The sequence below is a fragment of the Arvicanthis niloticus genome, chromosome 18 (genome assembly GCF_011762505.2).
Source record: "Arvicanthis niloticus isolate mArvNil1 chromosome 18, mArvNil1.pat.X, whole genome shotgun sequence".
NCBI lineage: Eukaryota > Metazoa > Chordata > Mammalia > Rodentia > Muridae > Arvicanthis > Arvicanthis niloticus.
In genome coordinates this window covers 46,288,445-46,305,818 of record NC_047675.1, presented here as the reverse complement: position 1 = coordinate 46,305,818, position 17,374 = coordinate 46,288,445, and the positions used below count along the sequence as shown (strand labels likewise).

General features: G+C 55.2%; 1 protein-coding gene across 6 annotated transcripts in view; it reads right to left on the bottom strand.

Annotated features, from left to right (window-relative positions):
- Gse1 (Gse1 coiled-coil protein) overlaps positions 1-17,374 on the bottom strand; it is a 361,982-nt gene that overhangs the window by 66,967 nt on the left and 277,641 nt on the right. The window contains exon 1 of one of the 6 annotated variants that reach the window (XM_076915974.1): positions 14,633-14,653. The exons of the other annotated variants lie outside the window; for them this stretch is intronic. The gene's annotated coding sequence lies outside the window, so the exon portion shown is untranslated. Of the gene's footprint in view, positions 1-14,632; positions 14,654-17,374 lie in introns of those variants that run through there. 6 annotated transcript variants of the gene reach the window in all.

Here is a 17,374-nt window from a genome sequence, read left to right as displayed (position 1 = left end):
TATTGATGGACCAGTACCCAGAGAGTGTAAATTACTGAAACAAACACAGCATAATTAGGGTATTACAGGCGGCGTGGAGGGAAGGCCGGGTGTGCGGTGCTTGGCTACGCCTTTCATCTTTGCAGGTGTTCGGGCGGCCTAGCCAGCAGCCCAGCCTGCTTACCATATGCACAGCCCCGCTAGCCAGTTCTCAGCTGGGAGGCCTATGGGGTGTGTGTGTGGGGGGGGGGGAACGACTCCATCCCACCCACCCCCAACCCCCAAATCCAGGAGATCCAGCCAGCCAAAGCACACAGGACAGGGGAGGGCAGACCTCCAAACGCGCGGGGTGCACACACAGGCATGCACACAAAGACCCAAGGCCAGTCTGCGGGCTGTGCAGCTGGCAAGCTTGTGTCCCTGTCCCCATGCATGCCCTCAGGATTTCGTGACAGGAGTGAAGCTGCTCCGGCAGCCTCCGGCTCTGTAATTAGGGCCAATTGAAGGTGACAAAGGAATCTATAGACATCGCAGTGGGACGTGGTGGTGATGAAGGCGCTTTGAAACGGTGGTTTGTACTTAGTGGGTTATCACTGTCCCTACATAAAAGCTGTGGTTCCCTCCGACGCCCCCTCCCCCCCCCAGCCGCCACCAGGGAGGCTCCAGACACCCCTCTACCAACTGTCTTTTCTGGGTCAGGCTTCACTTTGATGGCTCCACCAGGAGAGGGGGGGGCCAGGCCTCTGCTTTTGTTTTTTTGAGTTGGGAGGTGGGCAAGAAAAAAAGGCAAGCTCTGGAGGCTTCGGGACTGGGCACAGGTTAGGGGTGGGGGGGGGTGTAGCTGGCTTTTTGGCTTTCGGGGGCGGGGGAGAGAGGGGTGTGATTAGGTGCATGTCTATGAGTGAGTTTGCATGTGTGAGTTCACATTAGTGTTTGTGGTGTGTGTGTGTGTGTGTGTGTGTGCGCGCGCGTGCGTGCGCAGGAGGCCCAGGGTCTTAGGTCAGTAGCCCTGTTCATTCTCTCTCCTGTATGACTTTTCTTAAAAGCTGTAACTGGGTTGGGGGGATGTGGCTCCGTTGACCTAGCATGTGTGAAGCTCTAGGATCAATCCCAGCATGGTAGAGAGACAGTGCACAGTAATTAGTACAAGCCTGCAATCCCTGCACTTAGGAGGGGGAGGCAGGAGGATCAGGGGTTCAAGGCCATCCTCAGTAGTGACTTCCAAGGCCAACCTGAGCTACAAGAGAACTGTCTCAAAATAAATTTGGCTGGAGCTAGCCCCCCTACACATCTGTAGCAGATGTGCTGCTTGGTCTTCATGTGGGTCCCCTAACAGCTGGGCCTGTCTCTGACTCTGTTCCCTGCCATTGGACATTGGATCCCCTTCCCCTAACTGGACTGCCTGGTTGGGCCTCAGCAGGAGATGGTGTGCCTACTCCTGCTGGGACTAGATATCTCAGGGTGGGGTGGAACCCAAGGGGTGGAGTTTCCCCTTCTCTGAGAAGAGAAGGGGAGAGGGATTTGTAAGGCTGGTGGGATTGGGAGGAGAGAGGGAGGGCTGTGATCGGGATGTAAAGTGAATTAAAAAAAATAAATTACTGAAAAAAATTAAAATAAAAAAGTTATAAAAGCAAAGCCATACTAGACCCTGACCTAAGAACCTTAGTATTCACTGGCAGAGAGAGGTGAGTCGGGTGGAAGCCACTGAGGAGTAGGGTCCTGCTCACAGTGGGATACACAATGCCCTCAGTCTGGCAGTTCCGAAAGCTGGGCTAGTCCAGGTCTGATGTCCCCCAGAATCTCAGCTGGAGAACTAAGATAAGTATCTCAGCAGAAGGGTTCCTCTGGAAGATAGGGCAGTGTTCTGGGGAGGGGGGAGAAGCAAGGCTCCAGGATGCTACCCCAGCATATCCCCAGCTGGGTCCCTGGGGCTGTGCCAGCCTGCTCAGGCACACACGTGTGTTCCTCTCTTCGTGCCCACGGTAATCTCCCGACTTTACAGCAAATTATTAAAACTCACTTATATTTAATCTGCCTTCTGGAATTAATTGAATTTTTACGCTCAGCAAATGCCACAGTTTGCAAGGCCTCCCGGTCGCTGGCTCGGAACAGCTAAGTGACAAGGCAACCGACCAACTGTGGGTTGTGCAGAGAGGCTCCAGGGGGAGAGGGCATTAAGAGATGAGGGTGCTGTGTGAGACAGGCCATTCCCACCCCAGATGCCCTGAACTGTGAACAGACGCTGTATCTATCAGCACAGAGGTCTGGACTTGGGGTCCACTGGCCTGGGTGTCAGCTCAGCAGAGATTTGTGCAGAGAGAGCAAAGGCTGCCCCACATTCCAATTATGCAGGGAAATGCCCTTACCCTGGGTCCTCCTGGTACTGTCCAGCCCCCAAGAGAACCACAGAACCCCACCTCTGGCTCTGAACTCTACATTCAAAGGGCTAGGGGGCCTCTCTGACCTCTGAACCCCAGTCAACCTCTGCATCTGAGAACCACCCTGAAGGCTGAAGCACTGGGAGCCAAGGTCATGTGGAATGTTGGCACGCTCCTTCTTGCTGAGACACATTAATCAGGGGGTGCTGTCACCCCGGGAAGAGGGAGAATGTTTTCAAAGCCTGTGCGGGTGCTAAATGCATCTGCGTACACTTGCCAGGTTCAGAGAGCTAGGTGAGATGACACCAGGCTCCTGATGGCTGGGGGCACCGACTGCGACTGCTCTCCTCTCTCTGGCTGCCATAGCTAGTGTGAGAGCAGGGATCCCCAGGAAAGCCTGGCATCTCCACCCCAGACACCCCACACTGCAGGATCTGCTTCCTACAGTAGACCTCCTCTTGGGGACCTGGAAAATGCAGATTCCCAGGCCAGCCCCACCTTCCCATGGGAAACACAGCCCAGGGGCTGTGTTTTTATACATGTTGGAGACCTCTCTGGGGACTGTCAGCTGGGGAGCGGGAAGGACTCCATCCTTCCTGCTCTGGACGGCTGAGGTAATGAAAAGCAGGCAGGCCGCGCTAGGCAAGAAATCGGTCTCACGCCAAGGCTCAGAAAGGTCCAGGCAGCTGTGTGGTTCATTCCAGTTTCCCTGGTGTCTGTCCCTCAATATGTAGCCAAGAGCCATAGTACCCGGTCCCCTGTCTCCTCCCCAGCCTGGTGGAGCTGCAGTGAAAGGCTTGCTGGATCTTTCCACACTCTGGGAAGCTCTTCTCGACTCCAGCCCTTCTCCACCATGGCTGTGGCTCAGACCTGCCAGGGGTGTAGAGTTCTCATCCTGTCCGAGCTTGGCATCTGTCACCACCTTCTCCTGGCCTGGCAATCTGGCCCTTAATGCCAGGACTCGGGCCTTATCTACCTCCCTGTCTCCCACCAGTCAACCTGCCTAAGCTTCAGGCACTGAGGGTACCTCCCGACACCCGGTCCCTCCCGAGTATGAGGTTGTGGTGGCTCAGGCTGCTTGTGGGGAGGAGGGGAGCTGAAGCAAGAGGATTGTAGGTTCGAAACCAATCTGGGAAACACCAGTGAGACTCGATCTCAAAATACACAGCGAAAAGGAAAAGGCAGTTCTGTGGCAGAGCTGAGTTCATTTTCATGAGCATGTATGACTCTGTGGATCTGGATCACCTAATACCACCTCCGTCTCCCAAAATCACCCCCCTCCCCAGGATTTGGTCTGGTTCTTCATGGAGGGACCAGAAAATAACAGGAGGGATTCCTGCACAGGCTGCAGCATCCGTACCCATGGGGACACAGCAGGGGTGCACGCCACAGTCCTAAATGCAGGGAGGTCTCTGGGCAGAATGCTGGGGGACGTCTACACACATACACACCCTGCAGAACCCTCACTCCTGAAGGGGGTTCAGCCTTCCCGGGAGGGACGGGGAAGGTGGCTAATGTGTGTGCGTGGCTTCTGAAACAAGTGCTGCTGATGGGGAGGAGGCAGTGTGTGCAGGAGGGAGGGGAGGGGGACAAGAGGGAGGGGAGGGGGACCGCAGACAGGGGAGGGGGCAGAAAGGAGGGGAAGGAGAGCTAAGGGAAGGGAGGGGGCGGGAGGGAAGGGAGGCAGGGGAAAGGGAGGAGGGAAGGGGAGAGGGAAGAGAACAGAGGGGACACGAGGGAGGGGAGGGGGAGGAGGGAGGGGCAGGAGGGAGGGGCAGGAAGAAGGGAAAGGGGGCAGGAGACAGAGTAAGGTAAAACTGAGGGAGACAGGAGGCAGCCAAGGGGAGGGGACCTAAAATACTCTTCCCTTTCTGAGGTGGCCGCTGTCCTGGCTTTCTCCGGTCTCCTCAAGGTTCCTGCCCCCAGTGCCTGCTCTTCCCCTGCTGAGCTCACTCACCCTTTCTGTCTCCTACCAACAATCACTCCACTTGGAGACTGGGCTATCCTACCAGCCGACAGCCGCCTATGCTTCTGTGCTTCCCTATAGCAACTTGAGCCCAGTAAATATCCACAGAACCACTCAAGAGCTGGAAAATCCAGGGCTTGGGACAGAAGCCAAGCCCCAGCCCCAGGGCCTTGGTACCTGTCATCTGATCACATGGCTTGTTCTTCCCCAGGGAGCTCTTGGGCTGTCCCCTTTCTCCAGAGACTGAACAGAAAGCCACTGTACGCCTGCTCATGCCCCTGACACCCACCCTAGCATCCAACCCCTCCCCCCCACTGGGCAGGGACACAGAGACATCCCTTAGTGTGGCCCCAAATGTGCCATTGTCGCTCACTTCAAGCCTAAACTGATCCAAGAAGTCATGTGTTCTCCCAGCACAGAAGAATCAGAAGTCAGTACCTGATATGCTGAGAGCCCTACAGCCAGTTCTGATCTAAGACCACAGTCAGGTTCCTTGGACGGCTGGCCACTAAGCAGGAAGCTAAGCCAGACAACCTGCCTCTGTGGGTCTCCAAAGCTCAACACTGGGAATCCCTGGGTCTCCGGGACAAGCCCCTTTGACCCCCACACGTCACCTGGGCTCTCCAGCCCTTATCCAGTGGCGGTCTAGACTCCCACGGGCGTGAGGACAGCACAGCCCCGGGTCAGTGGATTACCATACATTAAGACATAATTCTCCATGGAAATTTACAATACAATGCGCCCCCACCCCGGTGGCTGTAGAAGGAGCCTGGACACAAAGCACGGCTGTGTCTGGCGGGACCCATAGCTGGCCTCAGCTAGGCTTCAATAGAAGTGGGTGGGTCCATCTTCGGGAGCCTTTTCCTCGCTCCAGGCAGAAGCCCCGCCCCCTGGGTGGGCCCTCTGGCGTACCGCTCTGCTCCAGAAGACTTCACCATTTCCTTGCCCTGGCCCTACCCACTCTGGTACTCTGAAGCTGGTATGGTGAAGCCTGGGCCCCAAGCTGACACGATCGGGATTTCTCTCACAGAGTTGTCTCTGTCCAGAGAAGGGAAGCCCAAGGCAGGCAGAACCCTAAATCCTGGGCTCCCAACTGACTTGCTTCCTCTATCCAACTGGCTGGAACTCACTATGTACAAAGAAAGGCTGATCATCCAACTGCTGATCACCCACCCCGTGTGCCGCTGTGTGTGCACCTACACCGTGCTGGAGACAAGCAGCGAAGGAGGACCCATGAATCGGACCCCTTATTTTAGTGAGCTTATTACTCAGCTGGGAGACACCATGTTTTCAGAAGCTCCAAAAAAACATGATGGGTCAGGATGACCAGGACAAGGGTATGAGTGTTGGGGGTGGAGCTCTGAGTGAGGGGAGATCTGAATGAGCAAGGACTGAGGCAAGACCACACACTACACATGCACACCACACATACACACACACACACACCACGGCTAGCACAGTGGAGCAGGTGAGAGTCCCCAGTACTAGAGACAGGGCTGGAACTCGGTTGACTTAATGGACCAAGAGACCTGAGGCTTAGGGAAGGGCAGGCCCAGGCTCGAATCCCACTGCTAAGATTCCTGGTCTAGGACCATCTGTACAAGGCAGTCAGCCCTTCTGGGACTCTGCTCTTTGCAGAAGAAAGCTGATAACAGTGACTACGTACCTGTTGCACACGAGAAACGGGTGTGGCCAGTGAAAACCAGTCCATATGCGTTTCAGAGAGGCTTACCACTGGGGAGACGGCTATTTACAGCCAAACTTTCCAGCCTGCACTAAAGCAACAACGCTGACTGGAGTCATCTGTCCATTTGGCACAAAACTCTGGAGAGGCCTGGCCAGCAGCTACCCTGGTACCATTTCCCAGGTGTCAACAGAACAGAGTATGTAAAGTATAGCCAGGATTCCACAGGAGAGACCCCCACCAAACGCAACAGCCTGTCAGCCAGGGCCAGGCTGGGAAAAGGCAGCTGACCCTGACCGAGTACCACAGGCCCATAGCTGCCTCTGACTCCAGAGAACAAAGGCCTCAGCTTCCTCAGGCTGAGCTGAGAATAAGCAAGAGAGAATTGGATACACAGCTGGAGTATCCTGGGGCCCAGATGTTACACAGTAGCCTCAGACCCAGCATAGCAACCCCATACCCAGCACCTGCAGATCCACAGGGCAGCCCAGACCCAGCATAGCACCCCAGACCCTGTACAGGATCCTGACCCACACACTACCCCTAGATCCAGCACAGAACCCCCAGATTATGTATGGCACCCCCAGACTGTGCAGAGCACCAGACCACCCTGTTCACAGGCAGGGTGGAGATCACTAACAACAGCTGACAGGTTGTAGGTCAGCCTGGAGAGCCCCACTGGGAATGCAAAGAGGCAGAGGTGGCAGTAATCTGAGTCCTGGCCTTCATCAACCTTGGCTTCTCCCTGAATCCTTGGGCCGTGGGTAGGAAGAGATCCAGTTCTGAAGGCAGGCAGAGGTTGGCTATCTCCGCTGAACTGCTCCTAGGAAACAGTGACCCTTAGCCTCTGTCCTGTGCTTAGGTCCTGCCAGTGTCTGGATCTCTCTGGGACTCCCTTCTTCCCCCGTGCAATGGGGAACATGGGTGGGCAACTCAGCCCCCATAGGGTATACAGCAGGTACTCCATAATTCCCAGCTCTGTCAGGTATAGCACAAAGGATTATGGGGTGTCAGATGTCTCTGTGGCCCACCCAAGTTTGGGGATGGGAGACAGGAAGTTCTGGTCTGGCTACCCTGAACTCCCCTCACTCCCAGTAACTTCTGATATCCTGGAGGTGGTACATGGGGTTCCAGATGAACCCCAACCTATATCCTAACTCTCTGCAAGAATCCGGTCTACACTTGTGGCCCTCATGCCTTCTCACCACGAATACCTTCAGAACTTAGGCCCCAAGTTTCCCCACCATGGAAGGATCTCAGTATAGGGGTGGCAGAGGTGGGTCACCTGACCTGCAGGACCTCAGCTTCCTGTCTGGGAGATTCCAGGCAGGGTGACATTGAAGGTCCTCACTTGGGACCTGTGGTCAGGGAAAGGTCTGTGGAACATCAGGGCAGCTGTGAGGGCCAGGGATGGCTCCAGATTCCTGTGGCATGTCTCTTGGTGACAAATGGCACCCACCTCAAGGCAAGCTTGGATCTGGGAGCTGCAGGGCACCCCCCGGCTCCCGGGGAAAGTGTGCAACCATCCAGCAGGGGTCAGACAGATACTTCCTAACACAGAGCAGACTGCACAGCACCCCAAAACCTGATCAGCAGCCAAGACCCTGCACAGCATCCCAGACTTGGCATAGCACCCGGGACCCCACATAGTACCTCTTAGACCATGTTTAACATCTAAGACCCTACACAGCACCCAAGACCCTGCACAGCATCCCAGACTTGGCATAGCACCCGGGACCCCACATAGTACCTCTTAGACCATGTTTAACATCTAAGACCCTACACAGCACCCACATCTGGAAAGAAGTCTCAAGGTAGCACTAGGGAGCAGACCTGGGCCTGTGGCTAGCCCGGCTCAGGGCCTCAGGAAATACCAGTCCGTCAGAGGGTGCTCAGGACCAGGCAAAAGGTGACAGAGGCAAGCTCAGCCTTTACTTTGTAAAGACAACACTCTAGATTTCATAGAACCCTGCTGTTTTCAAACTCCAGTTTCACCAAAGACCCTGGGCAATGGTGGGCGCTACAGGAGCGGGGGTGAGGGGGTGGGGGAGCTACCCAGTAACCTCCAGCCACACTGTATACTAGAGACTCACACTGTAATGTTACCCTCCACCAGCCTGCGCTAAAGGATAAAGCCTGATCTCCAGGTGACCATTTGGGGAGGTCAGGTCTGTGCCAGTGGCCAGTCTGTGCCACTCACTTGGCCTTGCTCCCGACTCCAGCCTAGCCTGGGAGTGTGGGACCAGCATCCTGGCTCCGCTATGGCTGCCTGCATAGATCCTGCTGTCCTCAGGACCAGGCGCTCATGAACACAGCTGTCAGACGCACTAAAAACAGGAAGAAAAGCAAACCCCAACAAAACGGAGGCAACATACCAAATGCCAAAATACAATGAAAATTCAAGCAGCTAAAACAAATATAGCCATAAAAAGACGGGAGCCCTCGCGACGCCATCTCTACAATTAAGCAGCTTTCTGCTCTACACTGACAGTCACCTAATTATACCACTAATGACAGTTCAACCTGCTTCGAAATAAAAGGCCAGTTTCCACAACAGGAAACCAGCTGTTAGTTACACATGTCAAACATCTTTAAAGCGTTATTATTAGGGGGGAGAACAACAACAAAAAAAATTCCTATAAAATGAACACATCCATCTCACGCCCCACTCCATGAGGGAAAAAAAAAATATCACAATTAACCATGCGCTTCTGCCCAATAATAATAAAATGTGAACACACACACAAGGAGACGGGGAGAAAGAGAGAGAAGGGGAAGCCGCCCCCTCTGGGTCTTCTAAGGGGCTCCCCACCCTGTGGTGCAGGAGGAGGGTCTGTGTTTATTTCCTTCCTCTGCGTTTTAAATTCCTCTTGGTGAAGCTGTCTCTGGGACCAGGATATTTATGAGCTGAGCTGATCTCCCCGGGGGCTCAGCCAGGGCTCCCCTGGTACATGAGGCTCTGTCAAGTGCCTGTCTGGGAGGCAGTTAGCGGCAGCCGGAGCAGCAGCAGCCGCAGGTCGCGGAGGTGGCGGTGGCCTGGCTGCCCCGGCCTCGTAGACATATGCTCAGGCTATTCCCTGCCAGCATGTCTTCAAACCGTGCGAGCCTTTGACATTCTGGAGGCGCAATAAACACCCGAGTTTCTCTTCTGACAATAGCCGAGCGGATTTAATTAACTGGGGCGGAAAGGGCTGCGGCGGGAGGGGCTGGGATCCAGCTACAGAGTGGGGATTAACCTTTAAGACCAGCAACTGGCTGGCAGGGTAAGGAAACCGTGGCCTGCTGGGGGCTCAGGGCAAGCTTACTGCACCCGTGGGAGCACTGGGGTGGGCAGAGCAAGAGCAGATACAAGGAACAGCGGGGGTGGGAGACGACTTGGGATGCTCCCTCCCTCCTACACTGGCTGCAGCTGAGCCACCTGGGAGCTCTAGGGCTGGGGGTGGGGGGGGACTCACCAAGGGGTCTGAGGCGGGGCTAGGGGTGGGGTTAGGGGTGGGGGGTGGAGCGAACCCTTCCAATAGGGCAGCTGCCTGGCTATGCATCTGTTCAAAGGCACCCTTTGCAGCAGCCCGGAGAGGGCTGTGTAACTCGGGCCTCTTCTCTAGGCCACAGCCACGCCTGTGGCCTGTCCCCTGGGCCTTGTCCAATCGAAGAGAGACAGCTCATGGGTTGGGTGGTTGTGGCTTGCAGAATCAGGTACCGCAGAGCTGTGACAGGGGCAGTGAGGATGTCAGAACCGCTAACATGCAGTTAGTGGCTGCTCCTGGCTGTACTCTCGCCTCCAGCCTCCAAGCGCTGTGTGACCCCGGGCAAGTGGTTTTCCCTCTCTGGGCTATAGCCGAATAGTGGGCACTGGGCCTTTTGCAGGCCTGGTTCTTCCTTATACAGGAGAGACACGTTCTGGCTGCTTGCTAGGGAGAGCCATTTATCCTTACAACTTCCACAGCCAGCCCTCGATAGCTTCCTCTCTCTCTCAAAGGAGTGCAGGCAGGCCAGCTCTCTGACCAGCTGGACATCCTCCAAGAACAACTCAGCTTGGGGCCGCCTGTCACAGCCGGCAAGAGAGGCGGGGCCTCCCTGTGCTACCAAGGTGGGATGGTCTCTTCCAGACTATGCTCAAGGAGACTGAGACCACAGAGGGATATCCTGCATCTGCCTGATGCTGGGCCTGCCCTACTGTGAGATCAAAACACAGTGGCTGTATCACCTACCATCCCTACTATGGTCTCTTTTCTATGGATGGGATTTCTGAGGATGGAAATTTCTCCAAAATGTCCATCCTCAGGAACACACAGATCTTATGGACAAGAGGTGTGTAAACCTGCCAGATGCCTTTAACCCCTGTACTCGGAGCAGAGGCAGGTGGATCTCTTTGAGTTTAAGGCCAGCCTGGTCTACATACAAGGTTCAGGCCAGCTAGGGCTGCACAGTGAGACCTTGTCTCAAAAACAAAACAAAACCAGATTGTGTCCACTTGAGAGCCTCCTGGGGATCAGAGGCTGCTGTCTCCTGGCCACCTGCTCTGGACTTGAGTCTGTACTGAACAGAGCCATTGAACACCCCAGAATTCACAAATAAAGTCTGTATTGCCCTTTATCCGGATAGACAGGGTTTCTCTGTGTAGCCCTGGCTGTCCTGGAACTCACTCTGTAGACCAGGCTGGCCTTGAACTCAGAGATCCACCTGCCTCTGAGCACCTAAGTCACCATACCCAGCATGAGGCTCCACTGTGCTACCGGGGACCACCGAGGTGGCATCTTTTAATGACCCTGAGAACCAGCCTCTGAGGCCCACATGCAAAGAAATGAACACTGTCCACACCAGGCCTGCCATGCATGGGCTCACGGGAGCCAAAAGAGAATCCAGTGCCTCAGTGGACTAGCTTCCCACCACAGAGATGCCATGGATGAAAAAGGGGATGCGGAGAGCCCATGCATTTGGGGTCAGGACCCTGCAGTAGTGGGGGTAAGAAAGCCAAGAGGCTAGAAAAAGGCATCTGCAATCTGACTAGCGCAATTTAAACCCTGCCCTGCCACTGACTGACTGTACGACCTGCTCCGAGCCGCTCAGTCTCTCTGCGCAGTTTCCTTTTCGGTGTGAGGCTAAGGTTGGATGAATGAATCCACAGAAGACCCCCCCCCAGTCCTTATCTATGATCCAAGCCCCCCATAAGTATAAACACCCAGCCCACACAGGTAACATCACCACCTCCCCACTTCTAGGCCGCTCGCTATCCCAAACTCCTCTCCTGGGATGCCTTAGGTCTTCATCCTGTGTCTCCCCCCCCCCCCCAGAATGCTCTACCAACCCTGGGGTCCCCTTATGGGACCTTATTAGCACCTACTGCATTTCTGAGAAGCTACTGCACTGGGCAAGCCCAGCTGGGAGTCTCTTTCCAGTTGGGCTGCCTCAAACGGACTCTGGAGAGGAGGGGGAGAGGCCACTTGGAAGAGGCAAAGCCAACCCACTTACAACAGTGGGCCTATCCCTTCCTTAAAGAAACTATCTCCCTTGGGGGTTCCTGCCCACACTCCAACCTTACTTCCCCATTTTGTGGACGGGCACCCCCAGAATGTCCCCAGGCTCTAAACATGTTCCATTGACATGACCCTCCCCAGCAGGCAGGACCCACCGACTCTCCCCAGCCAGGCTCTGCTCATCCCTCTGGTGTCTACTGTTAGGTTCCTGTTACACACACACACACACACATACACACACACACACACACACACACACACCAGGCCTCAGGTCCCAATGGCTCTAGGAATCTTAGCTGCCAGTGTCTGCACCTACCCCAGGGCAGAGCCCAGCACTGTACTTCCTAGTGACTGGGGCCCGGATCTCTAACTATGCTGGCCAGCCTGGGAGTCACCATGCAACCCAGAAACAAGGGGCAGTGTGGCATGTGACTAGCTTCCAAAGCCTCTGACATGAAGCCAGGTACTGGATCTGGGGGAACAACGAAGTTCTAGCTCTGCTCCTAGGGCATTATTATGGGAAGGGTGTTTACACGTGGGGCTCAAGCATAAGTCCTTACTAGGGCACAGACTGAGGTCCTTCAGGCTCCCTGAGCCTTCTTTAGCAAGACACAGAGTCCTTCTAAGCATCCAGGCCAGCTGTGACATCTGAGAGGCAAACTACTCCCTGTCCCCATGGCCCCTTTCTACAATGGTCCACACTCATTATCTGCATAGGGCACCACCTCCTACAGGAAGGCCTTCCAGTTTGCTCTAGGCTGGAGTCCGGAACATCCCAGGATCCAGCCCAGGGAACTTGCAGCCTAGGAGCCAAGACCTATGACTTGACTTTCACTCCTTCCCACTGCCTGGGCCTGGCACGGCCAGGTGTCAGGGACTGTCTGGCTGCTGCCAAGCACAAATGTGTCTTTCCAGCCAGGCAGGGACACAGCTGCCTGGTGGCTGTTTGCTTAGCACCCTGCCCACTCGGCTCACCGCACCGGTCCAACCCGCTGGCTGGCTGCCCCCTCTGCACCCTAGCACCCCATGGTGACAAAGCCTTGAGTCAAAGGCTTCTGACTCTGGATAAAAGGTCAAAGAGTGGACATGCTGGTTTTTATGCTTCCAATAAAATCCCTTCTGCCGCTCGTGACCCTGCAAGGCAAGTGGATGCTGGCCACAGTCACTGGCCAGGCCAAGGGCAGGTCAAACGCAAGGTCCTGGAGGTAGTTTTCCCCACACTTTAGGCCCAGAGGATATTCCCAAAGCCATGGTCCTTGACAGTCATAGTGACCATTGACCAAGACTTTCAGAGCTCCTGGCCCTGAAGAGACCCCAGAGCTGACCTTTAACCCCAGCTGGCCTGGGAGCTGCCTCTCTAGACAGGTTTTCTAGGACAGAGGCCAGCTCAGCCTGTGCACCCCAGGCCACAGGCTCACAGTGCGCCACCAAACACCTCACTAGCTACTGCAGGTCCCCACCCCACCTGAGGTTTAGGGGGAAACTCCTTGGTTCCACCCACAGGGAGCCTGTCCAGGCCTAGGGAGGGGCAAAGCCTGCCTTGAGAGGAACAGAAACCTACATAGTCTAGGGTGGCCCTGAGGTGCCCAGGCCACCACAGGTAGGACTGGCAGAAGCAGGCAGCCCGTGAAGCTGTTAGTATTCCCCTGCTCAGACAGCCATCACAGAAACGATTTCTACCTCAGTGTCCCACGTGCTGAGATCACAGCCGTGGGCCACCACACTGGGCCACCACACGGGCTTCATCAAGTGCTTTAAATGAACAAATCAGCTCTCCACATCCTGAGTAGGATGCAGCAGAGGTTTGAAGTTTAGCAAGAGACTTGCAGGAGCCTTCCCAACAGGGAGTCTGCACATCCAGATCCTAGGCCATCGGGTGATGGGAAGTGCAGACCTGTGAGCTCAGCAGTCAGGAGGCTGAGACAGGAGGATAGAAAATTTGAGGGCAGCCTGGGTTGCATAGCAATACCCTGTCTAATAAACACAAAAACAAAAAACCAAGCTCTTGGCCCAGGAAAGCAGATGGTTCAGCAGATAAAGGCGCAGGCTACCAAGTCTGATGGACTAAGTTTCAACACATAGACCCAGAGACCCCCGAGACCCATACTGTGAAAGGTAAGAACAGACTCCTGCAAAGTTGTCCTTCGACCTCCACAGGTGCCTGGTGGCTGGAAATCCCCCACCCCACAACACAAAGTAAATGTTAAAAATTTTGACAAAACAGATCTGGTTTCTGAATTTATGGGGGGTCCCCAAGAGTCCCACTTTCACAGACCTGGGGCCGGAGGAGAAGCATCTAGAAGGGCTGAGCCTTGAAGCCTGGTGAGGGAAACAATCTGCAAAGAGGTGTAACCAGCTGGCAGCTCAGAGCCAGGCAGCCCTCCCTAGGCCTGGCCTTTGGGTAGAGTTGCCAGGCAAGGCAAGAGGAAAAGGTCCTGTTGGAGCAGCCTGAGATGCCAACTGGCTATTACAGACCTAGGAGATACTCTTAGGTCACAGCAGCGAGGCCCAGTGGTCCTCATGTTAGCTTCCCAGACCCAAAGGCCATCCTCTATGGGGGACCTCAACTGGAAACGGGGAGACGAGGCTCTGATTAGTGGCAGGGGCCTCGGACTTCTGCTCCTGTCATTACAGCGTGGGCCACTACTGTGTGAGTTGTGAGTCACCAGCCCCACCTACGGCCTGAGCAGGGGGAGGGGAAGTTCCCAGAGCTTTGCCCTGTATCTGGGTCAGGAGCCTGGCTGGCCGCTCCAGCCACTGATCAACCCGTGCTCGATTCAGCCATGAATATTCATGAACTTATCCGATTCCACACTTTCATTTCTGGCCCAAATTAATAATTTACCAGGGAGGTTCATAAAAAATCAGATGTGACTCATTAGTGGCTCCCCCCGAAAGGCATCTAGTCATCCCCTCATTCCAAGGAAGGGGCTGCTCTTCCAGTGATCAGACCCTCACCTTCACGGGGCTAGTGAGCTTGAAACCCGGGATCTATACAGGCCCACTGTGAACCCTCAAGACAGGGCCTTCCAGACTCCACACTGAGATCCAAGACTGCTCTGGGCCCACAGCCTAGACTATCTGGAAACCCCAAAGGCAGGCTCTAGGGGACAGGATGTAGTCCAGTCCCAGAGGTCAGGTCTCCTACCTGGAAAAGCAGGATTCCGGAAGAGCTTGTGACAGGCTGACTGTTCTCCCAACAGGCAGCTTCCACATCTCCATCCTATCTTCTCTTCAGCGTGGTCCCCACCCTAGCAAGGGATGGATTCCTTCCAGCTGAGCCCGGCCTGGTGGGGGCTCCTCCCTCTCTGCTAACGGACAGGACAGAGTATGGTGTGGAAGAGGCCCTGCTATCTGTGGCCAGGCCCTGGGAGGTGGGGGTCATGGGGCCTCTTCCCTGTATAAGCCACCACAGCCCCTGCCATTACATCAGAGGCTATGAGGAAGTCCAGACCGCACTGACACCCTATGGAAGAGGGTGCTTCATCTGGGCCCAATGAGACTGTTGCCTGTAGCCAAAGCCAACTGCCAAGCCCGACGAGGGAGGGGCCCTTCAGACACCCTGCAGCAGACAAGTCCCCCTCTCATCTTTTAGTTGTGGCTGCAGTGTCAGGCATGGGGGCTGAGGCTAGCCCACAATGGTACACTGGCTGCCATCCTGACCCCCATCTGGCATCCTGTTCCCAGCATCCTGGGTGGGTTTACAGCCTGAACAGCTCAGCTTCCTCCCAGGTGGTGATACCCGCCTCCCCCAGCCTCCCAATGTGGCTGTGTCCAGAGAAGCCCACAAGGGAACTTTCCCAGCATAGAGGTGGGGGAAGGGAGTAACACCTTGTCTCTGGGCCTCAGAGGATCTGAGAAAAAGGAAATAAAGGTGAGGGGTGTGTGTGTGTGTGTGTGTGTGTGTGTGTGTGTGTGTGATTCTCTCATGCTCCCAGAGTAGCAGGAAGTGGTGAGAGCCCCCACTGGGAGCCCCTGCCACGCAGCTGTAGGTCTGAGGGCACCCCATCCCCTCCGTGCCTCCCAGGCCTCCACAGAGCTCCATTAAGACCCACACTGTCTCGCCCTTACCCTCTTTCATGTCCCTGCTGCCCCCCTTCTCTTGTCAGATAATCACAGAAACCAGCAAACGGTTGACACGGTTTCCAAGACAACAGAAGTTAGGCCTCTGAGAGGCCTGGGAGCTAATCCTAAATGAATTACAAGCCAGAGTGACAAGGGGGTGGGCAGCGTTGGGGGCCAGTTCAAAGGAGGCCTGGTTGGAGATGAGGTGCTGTCTGCCTGAGGCTCCAATGCTGCTGGGTGAAGCTGGAACCTTCCGGGGGCAAAAGGCAAAAGCATTTAGAAGACTCTAGTACCCCATAGCACAACTTTCTCCATGGAGAGGATTCAGCCAGAAAAACTTTCTATCCCAGGAGACTTGAGGTGTGGGACACAGGTCAGTGTGGGAGTCTCCAGGGTGAACTATTTTCATATCTAGGACTTGTCACCAGTGACCATTTTGAGAGCCCAGGCTCCTTGGCATCCTGCAGGAGCCCATAAGTAACGGCCTCCTTCAGGCACCAACCTGGGACAGGCTTCTGCTCTGACACCAGCCTGAAGCCACAGCTGAGAAACTCATACTGGCAGAGTAATTCAGACCTCAGTTCCAGAGCATTCCATCCTCGGTTCCCGCGTGCACACTCAACCAGTGCTCATGACAGACAACCGTACGTGGCTGCACAGCTGGCCTCGTGCACACCTGAGAAACGCACAAGGGAACAGAGAAGTTAAGTAACCTGCCCAGAGTAACACAACCGAGAAGGTAGCAGGTACTCGGCCCCTGACTCCACCAGGCTCTGTGCTTAGGCGGTGCTACAGCGACAGACTTCAAACAAGTTGCAGACGCCTCAGACACCCTCCAACCCCTACTGCCTCAGACACCCTCCAACCCCTACTGCCACACCGCCATCCTCCGGTTCCCAGAGGTGCAGAAACAAAGCCACCAGACAAGACAGCCATGAGTGGACCTCATAGCCCCACGGACAGTCTCCAACTGCCATGGCTCCGCTCCACAGAGGAGCCACCCAGAGCCATGATGGGCTCCTCTACATGGGTCACCCAGTAGCCAGAGGATCTACAGGCGTGATGGCCCCAGTACGCATGTGCTGCTCCTCACCCGTCCCGCTCCATCTATTCCCCCACCCCCACTCCCCAACAGCCATACTACCATCCCTGGTTCCTCAGGGCCTTCAGATCCCATGAGCCCAACATCTCTTTTTTTGGGGAGGGACGGTGGGGGAAGGGGGACTCTAGCCACCCTGTGCCGAATCCTGGCTGTCTATACCCCCCTGTATCTCTCAAAACTACAGGTGCCTCTGGCCAAAGCAATCCTTTGGGACTTCTCCACTGTATGTACCTCCATGTACCTGGGCTTGACACACTGAGTTGACAGCTCCAAAAATGTCACATCAGCCGGGCAGTGATGACCCACACCTTTAATCTCAGCACTCAGGAGGCAGAGGCAGGCAGATCTCTGAGTTTGAGGCCAGCCTGGTCTACAGAGGGGGTTCTAGGACAGCCAGGGCCACAGAGAAACCCTGTCTCGAGAAACCAAAAACAAATATGGGTAAATAAAAACTTAACAACAACAAAACAAACAAACAAACAAACAAAAACTCTGGGTTGGGCTGGCAAACTGTCTCAGCAGGTCAAGGTGCTTGCTGCCAAGCCTGACAACCTGAATTCATTCCCAGGACCCACATGGTGGAAGGAGAAAATTGTCACCAACGAGTTGTCCTCTGACGCATGTATGCAGTAGCATGCACATGCCCACAACCACTAAGAAAAACAAAACAAAAAACTCTGGGTCCCCTCGGCTCACAGAACCCAGCTCCGCTGACATCAGACG